This window comes from Sciurus vulgaris (assembly GCF_902686455.1).
Source record: "Sciurus vulgaris genome assembly, chromosome: 8".
NCBI lineage: Eukaryota > Metazoa > Chordata > Mammalia > Rodentia > Sciuridae > Sciurus > Sciurus vulgaris.
This window is the reverse complement of record NC_136468.1, coordinates 15,250,494-15,274,274: the sequence shown is the minus strand read 5'-3', so window position 1 is coordinate 15,274,274 and position 23,781 is coordinate 15,250,494. Positions and strand designations below refer to the sequence as shown.

Below are 23,781 nucleotides of genomic sequence, written 5' to 3'. Positions count from 1 at the left end.
ATAGGGGAGGGAACTGATACAAAACACAGATGTGCACACTCTTACCAGAAACCTCAAGGAACCCACCTCATACATCTGCAGAAGGCTACCTGCCAGCCAGCTTAGGTCCCTTCACCCATCACCCCTACTCTTAGACCCCCAAAGCACAACTGGTGCTTTTGCTTCTGAAACACTGGGGTCCTAGAAATGAGTGCCAAAAGTCCATAGACATAACCTGGCTGAAAACAGATGACGCAACAAACCTACACTAACTGTCTGACAGTTAAACTTCATGTTACAATAAAAACTAACTTTAAGATTATTTTTGTACTTTTTGAAACAGAAAACAGACACTCCTTGGGGAAGGGGGAGGGGGAGCAGCAGGCCCTGGGTAAGTGATCACGACAGCACCTGGAGTGGAGAGGCCCCTGCCTAGGAGAGCAACACGCACTGCCACGCGGGCACAGGGGACAGCTACTTGTCTGAGGCTCGCAGACCAGTTCCGTGCCACGCAAAGCTGCTATAGGTCCAAGTCATAAAATCTTCCAGCTCATCGTGAAAAAGTCCCACTCGTCCTCAGAGTCTGTCAGCTCGTCGTCCCCACCTGCAGCCAAAAGCATAAGCAACATCTCGCCCAGCTCAAAGGTGACAACCTCTCTTCATCGTTGTCAAAGGGGTTGCTGTTCTCTCTTTCCTCAATGAGCTCCCAGAAGTGGTTCCTTCGTTGGGCCTGTAAAAACAAGGCATGATAGGGGTGGCACTGCTGAGTAGTGTCTTCTATTCTGTTGTTTAAAAGGCAAACCATCCAGCACACAGAGGGCATGACGAACCAGACTTCTTACTTACAGTTCCATCTTACCAATGCCTTCCCTCTGGTTATTTGCTGCAAATAGTTTACGCTACAGCTTCACGTTCTCTCCTCCTTTTCCTTTCCTATCCCTCCCAGTTTTCCAAGGTCTGCCTCCTCCTCTGATCCTCTTCTCCAGTCTCACTCCCAGCCCTGAGTGCTAATCTTGGCCTTCCCCTTCCCCAATGTGCAGGACTCAACTGAGCGTGGAATTTCCCCTCCTTTAGAAAAACAGCGAGAGTTACCCGGTATCTGCTTGATGTTCCCACTTTCTGTCTCTGTGGCTCCTCTCTACGGCCATCAGGGTACGCATGCTTGTAAAAACAGTTCCCTCCAAATGGACAGCTCCCACGTCCTTCATCAAAATACCTGCACGCCTTGTTGCTGGAAAGGAAAATATCGCAACCCTTATTCACAGTGGACTTGAGGCCTAGATCTGACTATCATCCAGGGTTTCTTTAAACAGATAAGGGTAGAACCCAGGATATCTGTTCACAGCCCTCCCCCAAAGTGTGTTTTTAGAAACGCGTGTTAATGCATGGAATACTAACTAACTGCAGAGTCACTGTTCGAAATCTATGCTGTTTACCAGCTCTAGTACCACAGTTCCAACAGAGAGAGAAATCTTCTAGAAAGCCAACAACACACAAAAATTAATATCGGACATGGACTCAGGATAAGGTTAGAACCCATTGTATCAACAATATAGACGTCATTATAACACAGTCCCTTGGCATGCACCCCAAGGACTGCGTTATACAGCAAGATACAAAGTGGGTAAGTGATATCAGGGGTGACAAATTTTACTGGTAAGTAAAAGAAAGGGTAGGAAGGAGGTAGGAGTGTGTAATGCAGCACTGATCTTTCCAAAGTGAACCCAAGCAGCTGGGCTCTCAGCTTGAGAAAAGGCTGCAGTGCTCATACCTCATTGCCTCCTTGTATTTCTGAATGAGTTTCTGCTTCTCTTCTTTCTCCTCCACCCAGTACTCACCTTGGAATGACAAAGTTAGATGTGATCCGGCATTCTGGGCAGGGACCTGGGGAAACAATGAACAGGCTGCAATGCAAATTCCCCTTCACAGACCCACTCTTAAGGGACACACCCTGGTGTGTCACCTCCAGACTTAAAAAGGCTTAACTGAGAGGCCCGTGGGCATTCCTGCAAGGGTTCCACACACTGTCACACAACTGACGCTTTCTTTGGAGGCAAGACAAAGTCCTTCATAAATTCATCTCAATGGCTAGCCAGTTCATTTTTAAAAACTAACTTAGATTCAAAAACAAAACAAAAGAAGACATTTCACACAGACTCCTTTTTCTTTCGTTTAAATAAATTTATTTCTTGTAACTTTGCTCTGTTAGATTATGTAGTTTTGTTCAGTTATGAGAACAATCTTTTAAAGGATGGTAGATTATTGGCTAGCTTAATGGATGGAATAGGATAAGTGGAAAATGTAAAAGTCAGGAAACATACATTCAGAGCTAGATAAGTTTGTTCACGGAGCCTAAACTGGCTAATCCATTAAACACAATCTCCTCGGAAAAAGCACAGTCTAATGATACATAGGGTTTCCTCATTCAAATAAAAGTAGACCAACTAACCTAGCAGCTAGCTGAAATACAAAGAAGAAATCCCAATTAGAATACCCCAGTTTCAAGATAAAATGCATGCATTTAAATGCGGGTCCATCTGGTTGAAAGTTGGCACAAGATACTAAATTCTTCCCCGAAATAGAAAGCACAAACGAAGATTGGGGAGGAGTCTCACTTTATGATCTTGCTCTCAAATTGCTTAGCACTCCTCCACTGCGAATACACTTGAGACAGTAGGTGTGGTTTGCAGTTGGAGAGGATCCCGAAGCGGCGCTCGCTGGGGTTGGCTTTCTCATAGACCACCTCCATGCAGATCCCCACACACCATGTCCTTACTGCGCTGCACAGCAAAAGACAGCTCCATGTCCTTCTCGTGGGCCTCAATGCAAGACTGGAAGAAGGAAGAGAGAAGCATCATCCTGAAAGACTTCAACTCCAGTTCATGAACGTTCAGAGAATCAAATCATCAAAAGAAACGTTTTTCCTAATTAGACTTGAAAGTAAGTTTTGTTCACAAGCAAACACAAGTGCAACGACATCATCAGACTTCAAATACTAGAAAATCAAATTGTGAGGACTCAACTCCAGAATTGAAAAATTACCTAATTTTCTCTATCCTACACTTGAACCTCCTCTTTGTTGTTATCTACATTATAGATGGCTTTTCATGCTTAAGTGATTTTCTGGTTTCTAGGTGGAGATTGTAATTAGTATTAAGATTCTAACAAAACTGTCAGAAAATAAAGGTGAAGGAAATCAACATTTATTAGGTGACAATTATGTGCTAGGTACATGATCTTCATATGCTATTTATCAGCAGCAGTGTCTGGGACTTAAGCGGGGCCTCCACAGGTACTAGTCAAGTGTTCTATACTGGACCCCTATTCCTAACCTCTAGTATGCCTTTAAAAAAAAAAAAAAAAAGCTTCACTGAGATAATTTGCACACCATGTAAAACTGTACAATTAAATCATTTTGATATTCAGTTGTATAAAAAAATTATAATTAATATTAGAATGTTTCCATTACACCTAAAAAGAAACCCCATAACCATAACTTCTTTTCCCTCAAATCCCCAAATCCTGGTGACCACTATTCTGTGGACTTGCCAATTGTGTGGTCTCTTATGACTGGCTTTGTTCACTTAGTATGTTTTTGATTTTATTCATGTTATAGTCTTAGCATTTTGTTTCTTTTTAATTGTTGAGAAATATTACATTGGGTGGGATATTTTACCTATCGATTCATCAGATGACAGACAATTAGGTAGTTTCCATTTGGGGACTGTTAGGAATAACGCTGCTATAGAAATTTGTCTACAAATTTTTCATATGGATATCACACACTTTAGATGTTGATAGACCTCTATTTTATTCATTTATTTATATGTATGCTGAGAATCAAACCCAGTGCTAGGCAAGTGCTCTACCACGGAGCCACAATCCCGGCTTTCCTTTTTTAATCCGTAAGAAACATGATTACGGAAAATACAAGGTGCAAAAAAGCCATCTGTAATTCCACATAACCACTTAATGTTAGTATCTTTTCCCTTGTCTATCTCCTAATTCCCTTTGTTTTTATGGTCTTCAGAGGTAGGTTCTACTACCCTCAATATATAGAAAGATTTATAAGGAATTTTTTTTTTTTTGGTACTGGAGATGGACCCTGGGTCACTCTACCACCAAGCCACGCCACAGCCCCTTTTTTTATTTTAAAACAGGGCTTAAGTTACTGAGGTTAGCCTCAAATCTGTAATCCTCCTGCCTCCATCTCCTTAAGTCACTAGGATTACAGATGGGTACCATCACACCCAATTTGAAATGTGAATTTTAAAACAGTAAATCACGGGTGGGATTGGGGCTCAGTGATAGACTGTTTGCCTAGAACATGTGGTCCTCAGCACCACATAAAAATAAATAAGGTTCTGGAAGCACAACATTTGGTTTCATTTTTTGGTTTGGTGCTGGGGATTGAACCTAGAGCTTTGCACATGCTAGGCAAATGCTTCTACCACTGAATTACATCCCAAGCCTCTAGAAGCATGATTTCTTCATAAAGCATTTAAAAAGCCCAGAGAAACATCGCTACTTACTGAAAACCATTCAGTTCATCAAATGCTTTTCTAAAATGAACTGACTTGTGAAAGGGCAAATATAGTTTCTTACACCTGAAAACACAGGCGTCTCCCTGAAGACTTACTTTGATGTGCTGTGACCTCTGGGCTGCATCCATCGGGTGGAGGACCTGCAGCCCACACATGTCACACGAGTCTCCATGGAGATACACACAGTTCTCCCCGTAGCGGCACTCTCCCACTGCAGCATAGGGGCAAAGCTGCTTCTTAGTTTCCACTGCAGTTTGCTCTTTCTCTGATTCTTCCTTGGTCACTGAGCCCTGCAGGGGTGCTTCAGTGCAGGAAGGGGCAGCTGAAAATGTGTAAGAGTAAAAGTCCAAAACGATAAGGCACATATATATTTATATAAAAGAACTATAAGGTAACTGAGAACCTTACTGAAAAGAAAAAAATAATAATAATAATAAAGAACTTAAACTCCAAAACAGTCAGTCTACTGAACTAATTCCTTCAATTTTTTTTTTTTTTTTCCTAACTACTAGTAATTGAACTCAGGACCTCCTATATGCTAGGTAAATGTGCTGCCACTGAGCTATATTCCCTACCCCTTTTTTATTGGGATAGGATTTACTGTGTTGTCCAGATGGGCTTCAAACTTGCAATTCTCCTGCCTCAGCTTCCCAAATAGCTGAGTTTACAGGCATTCACCACCACACTCCACTATCTCTGGCCCTTTTTATTGAGATAGAATTTCACTAAGTTGCCAAGACTGGCCTCAAAATTTTGATTCTCCTGCCTCAGCATCCCAATTATAGACATGCATCACCATGTGCAGCTTAATCTCTTCACTTTTGAAGTTATTTTTCTCTAATAAAGACATATCCAAGATAAGGCTTGTTAAAAAAAAAAAAAAAAAGCTTCTTTATTTCTTGTGTAATTGAAATTTAATCTTAGAAAGTAATGGTTATAAATGATTTTGAGTCAAACTATTTCAAAATAAATTATTTTTATAATTAAAAAGTACTGGTTATAGAAGAAAGGCATCACTCTTTCAAACATTCTGAATTTATTACTTATTAGGATTCAAAAAGTTTGTTTCACTCCATCTGTAAGTCCTAGGTAATCCAATTTAATGTGAGAAAATTAGGCTAAACATGAAGACTGGAAGCAGGAAGATTGTGAAAACTCAGTTAATTGATGACCTATCTCTTTATTTATTCTTCAGAATACTTACTACGGCCACAGTAGGGTTGGCCAGGAACAAACTCAATGGCATTCACCCAGTCCTCTGAACCTGCTCCTACTGTTGGATAGTTTGAATTTCTCGACTCAGCTTCTCCTGTATTCATTTCGACAAGCGGTCCAACCACAGATGAGAGACTTGAGGAAGCAGCAAGGGATGGTTTTGCAATTAGATCTGTAGCAGTCGTTTCTTCCTGTTTTAATGGCTTGCTATGTTCATATCTGGGGGGGGGGGGGGGAGGAAAAAGTAAGCAGTTAGGGCTGGGGATGTAGCTCAGTGGTAGAGTGCTTGCCAAGCATGCGTGAGGTCCTGGGTTCAATCCGTAGTACTACAATAAATAAATAAGAAAAAAGTAAGCAGTTAATGTCCAATTATATATATTCCTTGATACTGTCCTTGGATTCTTTTCAAATTTCACTGTGCATATGAACTACCTGGGAAGTTATTGAAAACAAGGTATCTAACTTGTGAATGTGGAGTGGAATCCATAATTTTGCATGTCTAATAACCCCCATATGAGGCCAATACTACTGATGGAGGCCAGAGACCAGAGGTTAGCAAACATTAAAATGCCAAGTATATAAAATTTTTAGGCTTTGCAGCCTGAACAGCAATATCACAGCTATTCAACTTGGTAGTGCAAAACCAGTGATAAGCATTTTTTAAACAAACATTATGATCATGTTTCCATTAGGCTTTATTTATTAAAGTCTTTTGACATCTAGGCAACAAACACAGGAATGACTGTAGTCATTAAAGAGTGAGGCTGTGCTGATGTGGAAAACTGTCTACAATATTCTGTCTCCTGACATAACAAGCTGCAACATAGCAACAACAAAACCAGCCTTTTAGCAGGTACACCCCAGTTATCTCCAGGGCCTCAGGAAGCTAAGGCAGGAGAATCAAGTTTAAGTCAGCCTTGACAAGACCCTGTCACAACCTTAAAAATGTCTGAGGACCTAGCTCAGTGGTGGAGCACCCCTAGATTAACTCTCCAATATAAAAACAAACAAAACAAAAAAACAAAAACAAAAAACAGTCTTTAATCAAGTTTGGTCTATAGGCTATCTTCCCCTGCTATAAACCACTTGTTACTCTTCAAATTTCACTCTAATCAGGAAGTTTCAGATAGCTGGCAATGTACAGTTCTCATGGTAACTCTGCTAGAGACCACAACCCAAACCAAGTAAATGATAATCAAACCAAAATTGACACTGAAATTCAACAAGTAGATGTGGAATATTTACCACCACATAAACCAAAATGCTGGCAATATTAAAAAGTAGAGATCGTGTTTACAAAACACACACATATTCTTTCTTGTACTCTTATTTTCCCATAGTCATTCACAAATTATTTTCCAAATTTTTGCCCTATACAATCTCTTCCCTTTTCAATCTGTAGATCACTAAACCTTCTAATACAGAAAACAGAACATTATTTCTTTAATGAAGCAACTTATTGCCTGAGAAAATGCTGACAATTCTTTCAGACTTTTAAGCTACTAGTTTCATTCAGTCAAAATTAGTTTTTTATGTACTAAATCTTAACTATAATTTCTCAAATATGTACCTTATCTAACAGCCCTTGCAATGAAGCAGTACTAACCATGAGTCATCTGCATCAGGGGTATCTATGTTTATAGCAAAAAAAGAAGTAAAGGAGGGCGGAGGGCTGGGGTTGCGGCTAGAGCACTTGCCTAGCATTTGTGGGGCACTGGGTTTGCTTCTCGGCACCACGTATAAATAATGAATAAAATAAAGGTCTATCGACATCTAAAAAATATTTTTAAAAAAGTAAAAGAATTTATATTGTCCTTTGGCTTATGGCAAACATTTCCTGAGTTGGTCCATATTTAATCACTGTACATTACTTCAAACATCAATATTCCAACTCTTAGGCATTAGATAAACTTTACAAAATACAAGTGATTTGAGAATCCTGCCATCAGCTTCAAAAACCCAAAGTACTGGGTTCTAGGGTGAAACTGCATGAGCTGAGGGGAAGGAACTATCAAGAATATGCTCTTTCATTTCACTTCATTGTCAAAGATCAGCGAAGAAGGGTTAGGGATGGAGTTCAGATGTCAAGCCCTTGTAGTATGCCTGAGGCTCTGCATTTGATCCCCAGGACAATTTTTTAAAATCTACATTTATCCATCAACACATTCTCGGAATAAATTTATTTGTTTTTATTTGATTGCATTTCCTTTCTAGAACTTTTTTTGTGTGGGGCTGGGGAGAGGGAGTAGTGTGTACTGGGGACTAAACTCAAGGGCACTTGACCCTTAGCCACACCCCCAGCCCTATTTTGTATTTTATTTAGAGACAGGGGCTGAGTTGCTTAGCACCTCGCTTTTGCTGAGACTGGCTTTGAACTCTGCCTCAGCCTCCCAGAGCCACTGGGATTACTGGCTTGTGCTGTCGCTCTCAGAACTCTTTTTATTAAAAAAGAACGAAAGAAGAAAAAGAAAAAAATTGCAGTACTGGGGGATTGAACCCAGGGCCCTGCTTTTGAACATTCTAGGCAAGTACTCTACCACTGAGCTACATCCTCAGCCCTTTCATTTTTTATTTTGATTCAGGGTCTCACTAAATTGGTCAGTCTCTTGCCTCAGTCTCCCAAGTGGCTAGGATTCCAGGTACACAATATCATATCCAACAGAGGAACTCTTCATTTTAAAAGTTCATAATTTTCAAAACGTTTGGTGGAAGGGACCATATTTTATTTATATTGACTTAGTAGATGGAATTTTTTTTTTGTTTTGTTTTTTTGGATTTTTTTGCGGTGCTAGGGATCAAACCCAGGGCCTTGTGCTTGCAAGGCAAGCACCCTACTGACTTGAGCTATCTCCCCAGCTCAATGGAATGGTTCTTAATGTTTGATTGATCACAAAATATACTGCTTTAGTATGTTCATCTCAGTTTTCCTTTCTTTCTTCTTCTTTTTTTTTAATACTGGGGATTGAATCCAGGGTGCTTTACCACTAAGTATCATCCCCAGTCCTTTTTATATCTGAGACAGGGTCTCACTAAATTGCTGAGCATGGCCTTGAATTTGCAAACCTCCTGCCCGTGTCTCCAGAGTTACCTGGGATTACAGGTGTGTGCCATCATGCCCATCACAGAGCTACTTCTTTACTATTAACATACATACACACACACACACACACAGAGCAAAAACCCCTAAATTTCCTTCATTGGGAAATACCCATATGCTGAAATATCAGAGTCTTATCAAAACTGGGCACCTACTCACTCCTTGTTCTCAATCCTCAGGCCCCTTACCTACAAAAAAGCCCTCTGAATACAGAGATGGGCTTCTACACTTAGTCCTTAAAAGAAATCAGAATGTCATTTGGAACTACAAAACCGCCTAAAAAATCAAATAACACAAAGACCTAGGCCTTAGCACAGATTTCTACAATTTTATATTCAATTTCCCATTCATTCCATCTGTATGGTCCAATCAGGTGAATAATACTTTTTCTGTACCTTTTCCTAGTCTGTCTCAGTTTTTTCTCCACAGCTCTCTGCTGGATTCCCACATTTTTGGGCAGGGTGGGCAATGGGAGTTGGGGGTGTTACCAGGAATTTAACCCAGGGACACTTAACCACTGAACCACTTCCTCAGCCCTTTTTTGGAGATAAGGTTTCACTAAGTTCCTTAGAGCCCTGCCAAGTTGCAGAAACTGACTTTGAACTTGTGATCCTCCTGCCTCAGCATCTCAAGCCGCTGGGATTACAGGCATGTGCCACCATGCCCAGTCTGATGGGCACTTCAGATTCTCCACTTTCACCAATATTCAATTCCCATCCTCTAGTCATTGTTGGCAACAATTCTCAACTGCCTGGAACCCAGTCCAAGAAATCTAGCTCCTCCATAATTACCCTAGAATAGAACTCCAGAAACTGTTACTTTTGACTTCTAAGCACATGAACCCAATAGATGACACTTTCTTTTTCTGCTAATATGACAATAAAATTGGCTATGACACTGCCACTAAGTCTTACCAAGTGTAATCGTCTAAAACAAGTCCAAACTTTTTGATGACAGGCATCCCTTCCAAAAGGTGGGGCTAGATTCCTCTCCCCTTGAATGTGGGTTGGATATAGTTCAGAATTTAGCAGAAGTGACAACATGTGACTTCTGAGACTAGGTCATAAAAGGCATTGTGGCTTTTCCTGCCCCCACTGCCTCCAGAGAAGCTAGCTGCTAAGCTGTCACAGTCCTATTAAAGGGTCCACCGGCCGCCAGTCATGAGAGTGAGCCACTTTACAAGCAGTTCTCCAGCTCCCTTCAGGCCTTCAGGTGACAGCCATCATGGCCAAAATCTTCACTGCCATCTCCTCCCAATCTAAGCTAGAACTACCCAGCTAAGCCACTCACAGATTCCAGACCCCCAGAAAACTGAAATAATAAATGTCTGCTGTTTCACTCTGCTACATTCTGGGGTAATTTGCTTAACATCATTGGATAGCTAAACACCTATTTTCTTAACAGTGAAGATTAAAAAAGAAAAAAGAAAACTCTGCCTAGTCCCCCCCCCGCCCCAACCGCCCCTGGGGTGCTGGGGATTGAACCCAGGGCCTTGTGCTTGCAAGGCAGGCACTCTACCAACTGAGCCATGTCCCCAGCCCTAGTTTCTAATCAGAATCCACCACTGTTAAAATTTCAGTGTAAGGAACTCAATGAACTAATCCCTCTTGGTTTTCTAACATTCTAAGAAAAATACTAGGGACATTTCTAAAAGTATTTCCCTAGGATGTAACTGCTCCTGAGCTTAGAGGATTCAGGAAGTTTAAGACAAAATGACAAGCCCTCTTAACTAGTAACCTAACAGTAGCTAGGGGTTTAGCTGGATGATAGCGCACATGAAGTGTGAGGCCCACATGAAGTGTGAGGCCCGAGGTTTTGTGCCCAGCATGGGGTGGGTGTGGGGAGCCTAATGCACCATTCCAAATGTCCCAAAACCCATTCTCCATAATTCATATTAGTAAAGAATGACTGAATCCAATTTAGTCAAATAAGTGCCCCATTGTTTTTTCTTTCCTTTTTTTAAAAATGAGACTTTTTAAATTTTTTTATTTTTAGTTATCGATGTACCTTTAAATTTCTTTATTTATGTGTGCTGCTAAGAATTGAACCCAGTGCCTCACACAAGTCAGAAAGCGCTCTACCACTGAGCTACAATGCCAGTCCATCATTCTTTGGTTTGAAAAGCAAATGTCATATAGAAACAGCATACAGCATCCCCTCAGATGGCATAACTTTAGGACTGTATTACAAAGTCATTATTTTAAAACTGTAATATGGAGGATGGGGATGTAACTCAGAGGTAGAGGGCTTGCCCAGCATGCATAGTTCTGGTTCAAACCCCAAACATCGGGGGTGGGGGTGGGGTAATACATTCCTCCTAGGATTTCTGTGAGTATACTAACATTTCTAAGGAGTTTTACTTATTTCCAGTGCTGGGAATTATACCCAAGGTCCCTTGCATGCTTGGATACAACCCAGCCCTTAAGCACTGTTTAAATCTGTTTTGTACAAAGCTACTAAAGTTATGTATTTACTGGGGTTGGGCCTGTAACTCAGTGGTAGAATGCTTGCCTAGCACAAGTAAGGCACTGGGTTTGATCCTCAGCACCACATAAAAATAAATAAAATAAAGGTATAAAAATATGTATTTCCTTTCACTGTTTTCTCCCAACCCACCTCAGAATGAAAATGAACTTATAGCTGGGCACCCTGGCTCAGGACAAGAACTCAGGAGGCTGAAGCAGAAGACTGCCAAATTTGAGGCCAGCCTCCACAATGCAGCAAGGACCCAAACAACTTGGTGAGACCTTATCTCAAAGAAAAAAAAAAAAAGGGCTGGGGATGCAGCTCAATGGTAAAGCGTCCCTGGATTCAACCCTTAGTACCAAAAAAAATATATTAATTTATAAACAAATTCTTACCTGCAGCGGTCTCCATAAATACAGTACCCTCGTTGAAAATACTTGCACACTACACCATATGGACTGTCAGAGAGGTCATGCGAGTAGCGACAGTTATCTCCTTCCTTACAAACCCCATGCATAAAATACCTGTGAGACAAAAGGACCACAAAACTAAGTTAAAAAAGGCTACAGCCAGTCCTCAAAAATTCAAGACTAATATTCTCCTAGTAAATACACAATAGTAGGAAATGAGTGTTCCTACATCACATGCCATAATGAACTATTTGGGTACTCCAGTAGGCTGCCTGTAGAGCTAGGCAACAACTTAGATTTTAAACATTCATCTTATCACTGCAGGTCAAGTATAACCACTGTCCTCATTTTACAGTCCTAGGGAGGTGGCCTCTTATTTCCACTAACTTCAGCCATAATAGTAGCTCTATCTTAAAACAAATCAAAGAATAAGAAACCAAAGAGACTGAAAAGGGAAACTAGCCTGCCAACTGTCTTAAAGAATTACAGGAGAACATGACTAACACCTTCCAAAAAAACCAAGCATCGAATACAAGTGAATCTAGACCAACAGTAGGAGCATTACCTGGGCATCTGCTAGAAATGCAAACTGAGACCCTACCTAGGGCCTACTAAATCAGTACTGGGTGTGGGACCCAGCAATCTGCTTCTTTAAAGTACTGGGTGGGCTAGGGAAATGGTTAACAGTCTTATTTTTTGTAGCAACCTTGATTACAGATCTCTTCCAACTTCCTATGATTGACTCCAATCTGGGTTCATTTTTTAATTCTTTAGTCCTTTCCTGATCTCTTCCTCCTGAGCAGGGTTATAAAGATTTTGAGTTTTGGCAGGCCATAACTCCCATAACATGCATCTACACACAGATGGTATAGAGTAAGAAAACTTGTAGATCGACCTTGTAGATGACAGTGCCGTCCTCTTGTAGATGACAGAGGTCACACAGTTACCAGAAACCACGATAAGCAAAAGAAGTGTGAAGATGTTAAGGCACAATGCACCCACTGAACTAAGTATAGAAATTACATTCCCATTTACCCAAGATTTCTTCCAAAAGGCTGCCCAGGGCTGGGGATGCAGCTCAGTAGACACACATAAGAGCATGGTGCTCAGCACGAGCAAGGCTCTGGGATGTATTCCCAGTACAACAGCAGGCAGCTGACTACTCCAAGTTTGAAAATTAAAGGTTCTTTTCAGAGATTACCTAACAAACCTTCTATGTGACAGCCCCAGATAACATGAAAAGAAAAAATAAAACATGTTGGAGGAACCAGCTGTAATATCAAGACCCTTAATGTTCTAGGGTTGCAGTCCACAACAAAATGTAAGAATCAAGTCAAATTAGAGGTGTAGTTAGCCTATTTTCAACTTATATTTGATTTAACTTTACCTAACTCAGGTTTGAAACTTCTGCTCAACTGCAAAGCTGCTTTCCACAAGCTCTCCAGCTGTGTGAGCACTACATAACCCCATTTATTTTGTTTATGAAAATTATGTCTAATAAACTTAGATACATCTGGGAGGCTGAGATGCTAAGCAACTTAGCAAGACTCTGTCTCAAAATAATAAAAAAAGGCTGGGATGTGCTCAGTGTTACGTGCTCCTGGGTTCAATCCCTGGTATCAAAAATAAATAAATAAAATTAGACCCAGGTTTGGGGAAAATGTACCAATCCTGTACTAATAGTTTATTTCTGACTACATTAAAGGACAAAGACTTTTTAAGAAATAACAACCAAGTGCATTGTATCAGCACTATAAGACAGGCTTTAAAGTAATAAGTTATTCATTTGAAGCAGTGCCTGGGGAAAATGGCTGTTTGCAGCTTGCCTCTCTGTGCAACAGTTTACTCCCACATTCACACATAAAACAAAGGGTTGTGTGCCTCTGGTATGTTTTTGGGGTGTGTTTAAAGTCAGAGATACAGATAACAGTTTAAAGGCTTGATAAAAGATCTACCTAGAGATCTCAAGCTGGGAAGATAAGCTAGCTCCCATATCTCAGGCACAGTAGATTTTAGGCTGGGGGCAGAGGATCCAGTCCAGGGTCTAGGGTCTCGCTAGGCAAGCACTCTACCACTGAGCTACATCCCCAGTCCTTTTCATTTTGAGACAGGTTCTCACTGAATTGCTCAGGCCTGTGATCATGCTGTCTCAGCCTCCTGAGTAGCTGGGATGACAGGTGCATTCTGTTTTGTTCTTAAATTCTATTTTGCCATGCTCTCATTCATGAAATTGACTGTTGCACTTGGGTTTATGATGCTGTTGATTATGTCAAAGTACATCTTTCCAATAATCATCCCTGACAGCTGGTGACCTTAACTTTGTTTCCTCAACCAGCTGCTTCAAGGTACATATGAACAAATTACTTAGAAAAGAGTAAGGCAACCCAACAGGGCAGGAGACCTAGATATTGTGCCATAAAGAACTTTAAGGAACTACAGCAGTGCAGGAAGCTACAATATCTAGTTCAACATAAGGACTGAGAAACTCCCCAGAAATGAAATGGAAACGCGGGGTTGCACAAATAGCATCACTGAAGGAACTCAAGCAGGCACGTCATCACCTCATACTGCAGAATCAAGACAAACACTGGCATATAAAACCCTAATTAATTACTACCAAATACCAGGCATTTATTTTATGTGGCAGTTTGGTAGGTATCTCTGAGTTTTATCTGTCTTACTTGCCTTTGGTCTCAGTGATACTAATACTGTTGGTACTCTCAAAAGAATAAAATAGTCCTCACAGCAGTACCCCTTCCTGCCAACCCATCTCTGTACAAGACTGAGAGAGTGTGGCATGTGCTAACTCATAACCAGCAACCCTGCAAAGAGTTAGTTACTCCCTAACACAAAACCAATGAAAGAAAGTAATTTGTTTTTAAATGCTACCACCAAAAGCCATCGTCCAAATTTCACCTTGATGTCTATTACTGCCCAGACTGAGTGTGCTTTCTGTGATTGGTTGGGCCATTTGAATTTGACTGTTTTTTTTAGGCAGTGATCCCAGGGTTGCTCTCCCACTGAACAACACCCTCCCAAAACCACTGCCCACCCCACCCCTGTGTGTGTGTGTGTGTGTGTGTGTGTGTGTGTGTCTCTCTCTCTCACCACACACACACACCACACGCTTTTTTGAGACAGGATCTTACTAAAGTTACCTCAATGTGTGATCTTCCTGCCTCAGCCTCCCAAGTAGCTGGGATAACGGGTGTGTGTCACTGTGCCCAGTGAGTCACATGATTTCTTTTTGTACCAGGGATTGAACCCAGGGGCACTTAACCACTGTGCCACACCCCCAGCCTTTTATTTATTTATTTATTTTTTTAATTGAGACAGGTTCTCACTAAATTCCTGAGCTTTTTTGAACTTGAGATTCTCCTGCCTCAGACTCCCAAGCCACTGGGATTACAGGAGTGCACCAGCCCAGAGAGCAATATGATTTCTAAAGTTACTTCCACTGTGAACATTCAAATCTGACTCCAAGCAGACATTGTCCAGAAATAAAGACAAATACAACCTACTAGATAGAATCCCTCTACTGGATTGCTGTACCTCTGGAAACCAAAGCATAGTCAGCAAAGCAGAGATAAAAAAAAACTACAGTAGCCTGTAAGGGTTTAAGAGATTCAAACACCACCCTGTAACTACTTCCAGACATCATAATCTCTCTGGGGATTTCTAGAAATTATGTTACATTAAAAAGGTGGTTTTGGGGGACGGGGACTGAGGATTGAATTCTGAGGACAATGCTCTACCAGTTTACATCCCAGGCCTTTTTATTTTTTATTTTGAGACAGGGTCTCACCAAGTTGCCAGGGCTGATCTGTCTGCCTCAGCCTCCCAAATTGCTGGGATTAGAGAGGTGTGTGAATCCATGTCTGACCTGAGGTGGCATTTTATAGCTTCATCTACTGCATCATTTTCTTGTTTTTGCAGTTCTGGGGATTAAATCCAAGACCTTATATATGCTAGGCAAGCCCTCTACCACTGAGCCATATCCCCAGCCCGAAATCAATACATTTGTTTGTTTTGCAGTACTAGAGATTAAACCTAGGGGTATTTTACCATGGAGCTACACCCCTACCTCTTTTATTCTTTGAGACTGGGTGACGCTAAATTGCCAAGGTAGGCCTTGGACTCACAATTCTCTGCCTCCTCACCTGGTAATATTTAATTTTCATGAGTGTATGTACCCTATTTCTCAAACTTGATTGTATATTTCTGAGTAAAGACACATATTAGTCTGCTTTTAATTATATAAATTATGCATACAATACATAATATAGAAGACACCTAGGTGCCATGATAAATCATAGTGTCAGTAGCAAATTAATTTCCTTTTCCAGGGCAAGACAACTTTTTCAATACCATCTAAGAGTATCCTGTCTCCTTTACCCATCAAAGCACACACCTCTAATCCCACCAGCTGGAGAGGCTGTGAGGAAGATCTAGAGTTCAAAGCTAGACTCAGCAATTTAGTGAGGCCCTATATCAAAATAAAAAATTAAAATAGGGCTGGGGATGTTACTCAGTGGTTATGTGCCCTTAGGTTCAATTCCTGATCCAAAAAAAAAAAAAAAAAAAAAAAAAATTTACACTATGTGTTGCAGACATAGCTCACTCAGTGGTAGAAAGCTTGTTTAGCATGTGTGAGGCCCTGGGTTCAATCCTGAGTACTGGGGGGGGGGGGGGGGGGGAGGGGATAAACCTATATTGCCAAGGGGTGGAATGTAACTATATTCCTAGGTACTCAAGTGGCTAAGGCAGGATCACTTGAGCCCAGAAGTTCAAGGTCAACCTGAGCAAGACAGCCTCACAAAATACTACCATAGTCTGAAAGTAATAAAATTCACTATACACGTCCTTGAATAAAGAATTCCTAGAAAGATTTCCTTCATTTCAAACCTACATTAGCCATACTTAAAAAAAAAAAATTAACAAAAAAACTTGACAAATCAAATTCCTTATAATTTTTATGTATTTCCAACTGCCAGAACACTCACCATTGTAGATGCTCTCTAATAACAATGCCTAAATTCAAAATTATAATTTGCAAATTGCAATTTTTCTTTAAATATTAACTGTTTTAACCCCACACAAGACAACTAGAAGCATTCCTCTAGTAAAAGATAAGAACAGCCTGATGGTGGCAGCATAATACAGTTTTCTCAGCAAAGGTATTCTTAAGATTTTCTTAAGCAACCAGAAATAAAACACAAAGAGAATTTCAAAAAGCATTAAGAAAAGTAAGTAACAAGAAAATAGAGCTGATCAGGTAAAACCAAACATCCTTACCCAAATTCTTAAATGCAGAAGTTATCTCTATTTAATGTGTAATCACCAGAACACACCACTCACTACCTTGAATTATCTTCAAAGAAGGTTTAGCTATCAAAACACCAAAAAATATTTATAGTACTATCTACTTCTGGGGCTGGGGATATAGCTCAGTTGGTAGAGTGCTTGCCTCGCATGCACAAGGCTCTAGGTTCAATCCCCAGCACTACAGAAAAAAAGATGTACAATATACTTCTGCATTCACTTAACATTTAGTGTTGTGTCCCCACTGCAGACACCCAATACTTATTTACTGAATGACTGGATGGAACTGGGAGTATGCTCTGTGGCAGAGCACTAGCCTAGTAAGCATGAGGCTCCTAGGTTCAAAAAGCAGTACTGCAAATTTTTTTTAAATAAATTTGTGCAAATTATTAAATTAAATAAAAGTCCACGAAGATATACATGGTCTAGCTGGGCACAGTTGCCAGTGCCTGTTGTAATCCCAGCACCCCGGGAGGCAGTGGCAGGAGGATCACAAGTTTAAGGACAGCCTCAGCAACTTCGTGGGACTCTGGATCAAAATTTAAAAAAAAAAAAAAAAAACCTGGGGATGTAGCTCAATAGCAAAGAACCCTGGGTTTAATCCCTAGTACCAAAAACCCAGAAGCACAAAAAAAAAAAAAAGTTCCATTAAACCCTTTGTTTTTATCAATTTATATGTGTTCCTTTACAAAATGAAAAGCAGAGGGATCTTACAAGTTCATATTAAAGTGGGCAATTTTAGGTATGACTTTACCATCATCAATTCAAGCATGTAGTGAATACATACTCTATGCCAAGAATTGAGAAATGCCCTGCAGAAACAATGATAAACAAGAGTTGTCCTCTCAGACAGCTCAAAATCTGGAATAAAAATTTCATAGTTGTTATTATTATAACCAAAAGAGAAACCTCCCCACCACCACTCAATCCTGGGCATTGAACCCAGGGGCACTTTACCACTTAACTACATCTTCAGTCCTTTTTATTGAGACAAAGTCTGGCTAAATTGTCAAGGCTGCTGTAGCGTTCTCATTCTGCTTCAGTCTCCCAAGTAGCTGGGATTATAGGCCTATGCACCGAGAAACTTAAAAAAAAAAAAAAAAAAAGACATCACGCAGGTACCTGAAAAAACAGAAAACAATGTCAAATATCAAACCCCAAAGTATATCAATTAACCTGTAGGTTTTTTCCATTCCTTTGTTTTGGGACAGGGTCCTATGTTGCCAAGGTTGTCCTGGAACTCCCATGGTTCAAGGGATTCTGTCTCAATCTCTTAAGTGGCTAGAACTACAGGTGTCTGCCACCATGCCAGGCTCTAGTTTCTTTTTGTTTGTTTGTTTTTTTAAAGATAGCCGTCCAGGGCTGGGACGTAGCTCAGGGCATTCACAAAGCCTCCCATTCGCAAAGCCCTGGATTCAAACCCCAGTTCCAAAAGTAAATAAATAAAAATAAAAAGGACAAAAGAACCCCACCAAAAAAAATAAATGAGATAAAGATGGCTGTCCCAAGCAAAATTATAGACATGTTTACACCAAAACAAAAAAGTAAATAAAACTAGTACATTAAGACTGCATCTCTTGGGCTGGGAATATAGCTCAGTTGGTAGAGTGCCTGCCCCGCAAGCACAAGGCCCTGGGTTCAATCCCTAGCACTGCAAAAAACAAAAAAAAAAAAAAAAACAAAACTGCATCTCTCGTGTATTCTCAAATTAGGTTTTACACAGCTATGTAAATTTCTTAAATACATAATTCTGCAACAGAGGTCCACTTGATGCTTTGATTATATTCCTTATGGCTTTAAAAACTTACATGCTTTTCTTTTTCCCTGACCTCCTCCTCCCTGATCTTCTCCTTCCTGATCTCTCCTCCCTAATCTCATTTTCTCTGAATCACCTCTTAAAAAAAAAAAAAAACCCTGTTCCCCATGATGGACAGAATCACAGGCTCTGGGATAGCAGTCCCCTGTGTTACTCTTCTCCTTTGGTAGCAAAGCAATAAAACATTTTCCATTTTGTCAAGACCTTGTCTTCGTCATTGGATCGGCATCAAGGACAAAGACTAAGCTTTCTGTTACAAATTTACTGGTTCCTGAGCAATGAATTCCCACTCAGGGGAAAACGCCAAGGCAATTTCATCAACTCAAAGATATTAAAAGCAGGCAAGGGTGGCACACACTGGTAATCCTAACAACTCAGGAGGTTGAGGCAGGAGGATCACCAGTTCAAGACCAGCAACCTGGTGAGAACCTGTCTCAAAATGAAAAACAGGGTTGCGGATGTAGGTGAGTGGTAGAGCACACCTGGGTCCAATTCCCAGTACAGCACATAATAAAAGCCAAAGAGGAATGATGAGTTGGGCACACCATTTAGAATCCCTCTGATCCTGGTTGAAGAACTAGGACAGGGGAAACCGGGAAAAGTATCAGAGGGACAAAACCAAAGTGTTGAAAGTAACAATGATTCTGGGCAGAGATGTAATGTAGGGGTCAAGATACAAAGTAGAATAAGGAGGCAAGAATAGACATGTCAGGTTGGTGATGGGTATTCATGGCAAGACTGTATTTAGATGATAAAATCAATGTATCTTATGGAGCTCTAAAAACTTATACAAGCTACATTAAGTTCACTGTATAGAGTGAGATTGGCTCTGCAAAACAAACTGTTGGAGTGTCCAGGAATTCAAAGGTTACACTAGTTTTATATTTTTAAAGACATTAGCACATAAAAACCAACTGTAGTGCGCAGAGTGCTGTGGCGCAAGCCAGTGATCCCAGCAGCTTGGGAGGCCAAGGCAGGAGGACTGGAGGTTCAAAGCTAGACTCAGCAATTATGCAGACCTTGTCTCAAAATAAATATTAAAAGGCTGGGATGTCCCTCAGTGGTTAATAGCCCGTGTTCAAATCCCGGTACAAAATAAACAAGTGAAATTTTAAAATAAAAATAAATCCACTGTAGCTCAGAAAAGATTCAAAAATCGGTTCCAGGAATAGAAACTTTTAAAGATTTCTCAGTCCTTCAGATACCACACTTGAATAGGATCTACAGATTGAGACAAGTTACCTGAAATTTTTATGCTTTCTGCATCCACTAATTGAAAATAACATTACCATTTATTCCTTACACATACCATATAAAGACCAAGAGAGCTTCAATCGGGCCATCGATGTATCGCAAGAAAGACTAGCAATGCTTAAGTCTCGACTTTAATACTACAACAGTGACTTCTATATTGCCAGGAATATTATGTATTTGCACGTAAACTACCGCGGCCAGGTGAAAATCAGCGTTTTCTTTCAACTGATTTAAAAAAAAAAAAAAAAAAACACGCTTGCAGTCGCTACCCACCACTGTTTAAAAGCCGGAATATAACACACAAATAACCTCCCGCGTCCGCCTCTGCCTTCGACCATCCTCTCACTCATTTCTCTAAGGTCCAGCTCACCAAACCTCTCTCCTCAGGCTCTCCCCTTCAGAAGTAGGACGCGTCAATTTCGAAAAAGACAGCACCGCTCGGGACCAGAGGACCGAAGCAGTCATCAAATCAAGGGCGGAGGAGAGGACCCCGGCCCCGAGGGCTGGTGCCAAGACAAAGCTCGAACCGCCAACCTCGACCAACATACAAAGACGTGCAAAGCCGCTTCTCTCGGCCGGGCGGGGTGCGGGGCGGAGAAAAGACGTTACAAACGGATGACACGGCGCAGAGACCCCGGGCGACAGCCCTCGGCGGGTCTCCCGGGCCGGGAGAGGCCGTTGGCGCCCGGCGGGGAGAGACCACCGCGCGCCCCTTCCCGAGCCTCCCGAGCCGAGCTGGGCCGGGGGCGTCCTCCCACACCGGCCCCCAGACGGCCACCCCGCACCGCCAGGCAGGGGTCGGCCTACCTCCGCCCGGTGCGCAGGGCGCTGGAGAAGTGGCCCCGGAGAGCGGCGGCCAAGCCCGCGGCCCGCGGAGATCGCGCGCCACCAGCCTCCGCCGCCCGCGCCGCGGCCTCCGCGCCGGCGGGGGTTGACGCAGCCACGGGGGAGCGGCCGCCGGCGGGTCGCGGAAAGGCCGGGCCCCTCCCTCCCGCGCCGCCCCCGGCCGCCCGCGCCGCCCACGGCCCCGCCCCTCGCCCGGCGCTCCGCGACGCAAGTCCTACCTGCAGGTGACCTGTTTGGTCCAGCCGCCGCCGCTGCTGTCGCTGCCGCCGCCCCTCCTCCCGCCCCCGGGGACGGGGCAGCGACTGTGGGGATAGGGGTGGGGAGGCCGCTGCCACCGCCGCCGCTGCCGCTCCTGCTCCTGATGTTGTGGCTGTTGTTCCGGGAGCCGCAGCCTCCGCCATTACTGTTTATCCCACACAGCAATGGCCCCGGAACTTCCGGGATCACATAGTTCCGGTCCGGCTGAGGGGAGAAGGCGGCGAGGGGAGGGGAGCGAGGCCCAGGCGCCCGCCCGCTCCGCGTGAGCCCGCGCCGCGGCTCCGAGCGCTCTGGCCACTAGGGCCGCGGACCCCGGGCGCGCGCACCCGCGGCCCGCCCCGGCGCCGCTGATTGGCGGAGCCCAGGTCTCCGCAGGGAAAGGGCGGGGCTCGTCGGCCCCGTCCAGGTGTGCCGGGTGCTCCAAGTCCGGGCGACCAGGCCCACCGGCCCAGGCTTTCCTCCTAGCAGGGGCTGGTGCAGCGGAAGCGGGGAGATTGGATAGCTAGGGTCGGTTTGAATCTGCACTTTCCCTTATCTCAAGCGTGAGGTCGGGGGCTCGATACCGCTTACGTCTGTCCACTTCTCTCAAATGAGGATAACAGCAGACACTGCTTCAGTGGGACTTGTGAGAATTGTCAGAATCGAAAGAGATGTCAAGCCCTCTCAAATCCAATGAAATAAAGCTAGGAGGACATGAAGGAGGAGGACCTCAGGCCTAGATACCTGATAACGAGCACTGTCACTGAACACTGCCAGAACCACAACCTCGCACGAGCCTCTGCAACCTACTCCTAAAAGATATTCTGCAAGGATGTCTGGCCAACAACTGCCTGTTCAACCTTGGACTGTGCCTTCCTTATTATCGTTACTTGTGTGTGTGTGTTGCCAGGCAAGCACTCTACAGACTGAGCTATATCCCCTGCCCCTCCCTTATTATTGGAGGTATAACCAAACATGATTTCGAAATAATTTGTGTAATCCTTATTTGTATTTAAAATTTCTCTCCTGTTAACCTCCTTGAAAACACAGTTTACATGGCACATGTGTTTCCCAATTGTAAGCCTATTCCTGAGAACACATGCTTCGGAGAGTCTCTTATTTAGTGACGATTCCACGGGTTTATTGTTCAGTAGGTAGTAAACACATACGAAATGTAATCTCCTACTCCTACTGTCAGCCTGCAACCTTGGTCAAGTTTCCCCTCTCCGGCAAAGGAAAATTAATCCAATCTCCTTGTGACCAGAACTAGAAAGGCAGTTAATTTCTTGGCCAAGTATTTCAACCTCTTTGTTGTTGTCGTTGTTTACTATTTATAAAGATTTTTATAATATTATACTTTCAAGTAATAATTTTTGATGTCCTATTTAGATATACATGACAGTAGAGTGTATTTTGACATACATACATGGAGTACAATTTATTAGGATCCCATTCTTGTGGTTGCACGTGATGTGCAGTTTCACTGGTCATCATTTCAACCTCTTTTAGCCCAAGAGAATATTGTACTGGCTGAACAAAGCCTCTGGAGTGTGCTTGTATCCCTTGTCTCCAGGCTGCTCCCCCTCCTAGTTCTATCTTGGGCAAATTATCTGATCTCTCTGTCCTTCTGCTATCTCCTGGAGAAGGAGTGAAGGAGAAGAAAAGAGGACCTACCCAGAGGTGGTTGTGAAAACTAAATGGGAATTCATGTAAAACACTGAACATTGTGCTTCACACTATAATTAGTACTTACTAGATAATGTAAAAATAAAGGTGTCAGGATATCCCAGCTTCCTTCTTTCTTTCTTTTTAAATGTGTCCTTTAAAAAAAAAAAAAAAACACAAAAACAAGTATGCCTTTGCTGGGCCTTCCTCTTGCTCCGCAGGCTCTACCCCTGAGCTATGCCACCAGTCTGTACAAGTCCTCCACTTTTTTTTTTTTTTTTTTTTTTCAGTACTAGAGATTGAACCCAGGCTAAAGCATATTTAATTCTATGTCCCCATTAATGCCCACTATCCATTCAGATGCAGCATAGTAAATCCTGCTCTTACACACACAGTTTTTCATTAAAACTTAAATTCTATTTCTGTTTAGTCTGTCTACTGTGAAAAAGCGAAAATCAACCTGTTGATAATTGTACCATGGTGTTCCTAACAAGGACAGGGGCAAAGTCAGTAGGAAACAGTGTTCCTCCCAAGGCCACCCCACAGCTGCAAAATGGCTAGTTCCCTACTTTTGAGTAACTACTATCTTTTTAATGAATGAATTCCCCTGTCCCGCTATGACATGGAGTATGGGGTTGGGTGGGTTCTTTGTCTTGTGAATTCAAAGAATGAAATCCACAGACAAGGGTAAGTGTAAGGTAACAGGATTTATTAAAGTAATAGAAAAGAGAGGGAGGAAGGAAGGTGAAGACAGAATTAAGGACAGTTAGTTAGTGTAGAAATAGGGGATGGGGTCAATTGAAGGAAATGAGCCATGAAGCCATCTGCCTCCGGAAGTTGGAGACTGCCCCTGGGAGAATGGAATGTCAAGGATCTCTGGTCCCATTGATTACCAAACTTACCTGCCTTTATCAAGGACCGCAAGCAAGG

The 23,781-nt window shown here is 42.3% G+C and overlaps 1 pseudogene across 1 annotated transcript; it reads right to left on the bottom strand.

Moving 5' to 3' along the window:
* Window positions 1-499: 499 nt before the first annotated feature.
* On the bottom strand, window positions 500-21,470 carry LOC306667489 (E3 ubiquitin-protein ligase makorin-1-like; annotated as a pseudogene). The gene is made up of 8 exons (XR_013766725.1): window positions 21,168-21,470; window positions 11,697-11,825; window positions 5,728-5,957; window positions 4,619-4,845; window positions 2,595-2,810; window positions 1,751-1,883; window positions 1,072-1,210; window positions 500-709 (listed from the first exon to the last, which is right to left on the bottom strand). The product of XR_013766725.1 is annotated as an E3 ubiquitin-protein ligase makorin-1-like (transcript).
* Between the last annotated feature and the right edge of the window lie 2,311 nt (window positions 21,471-23,781).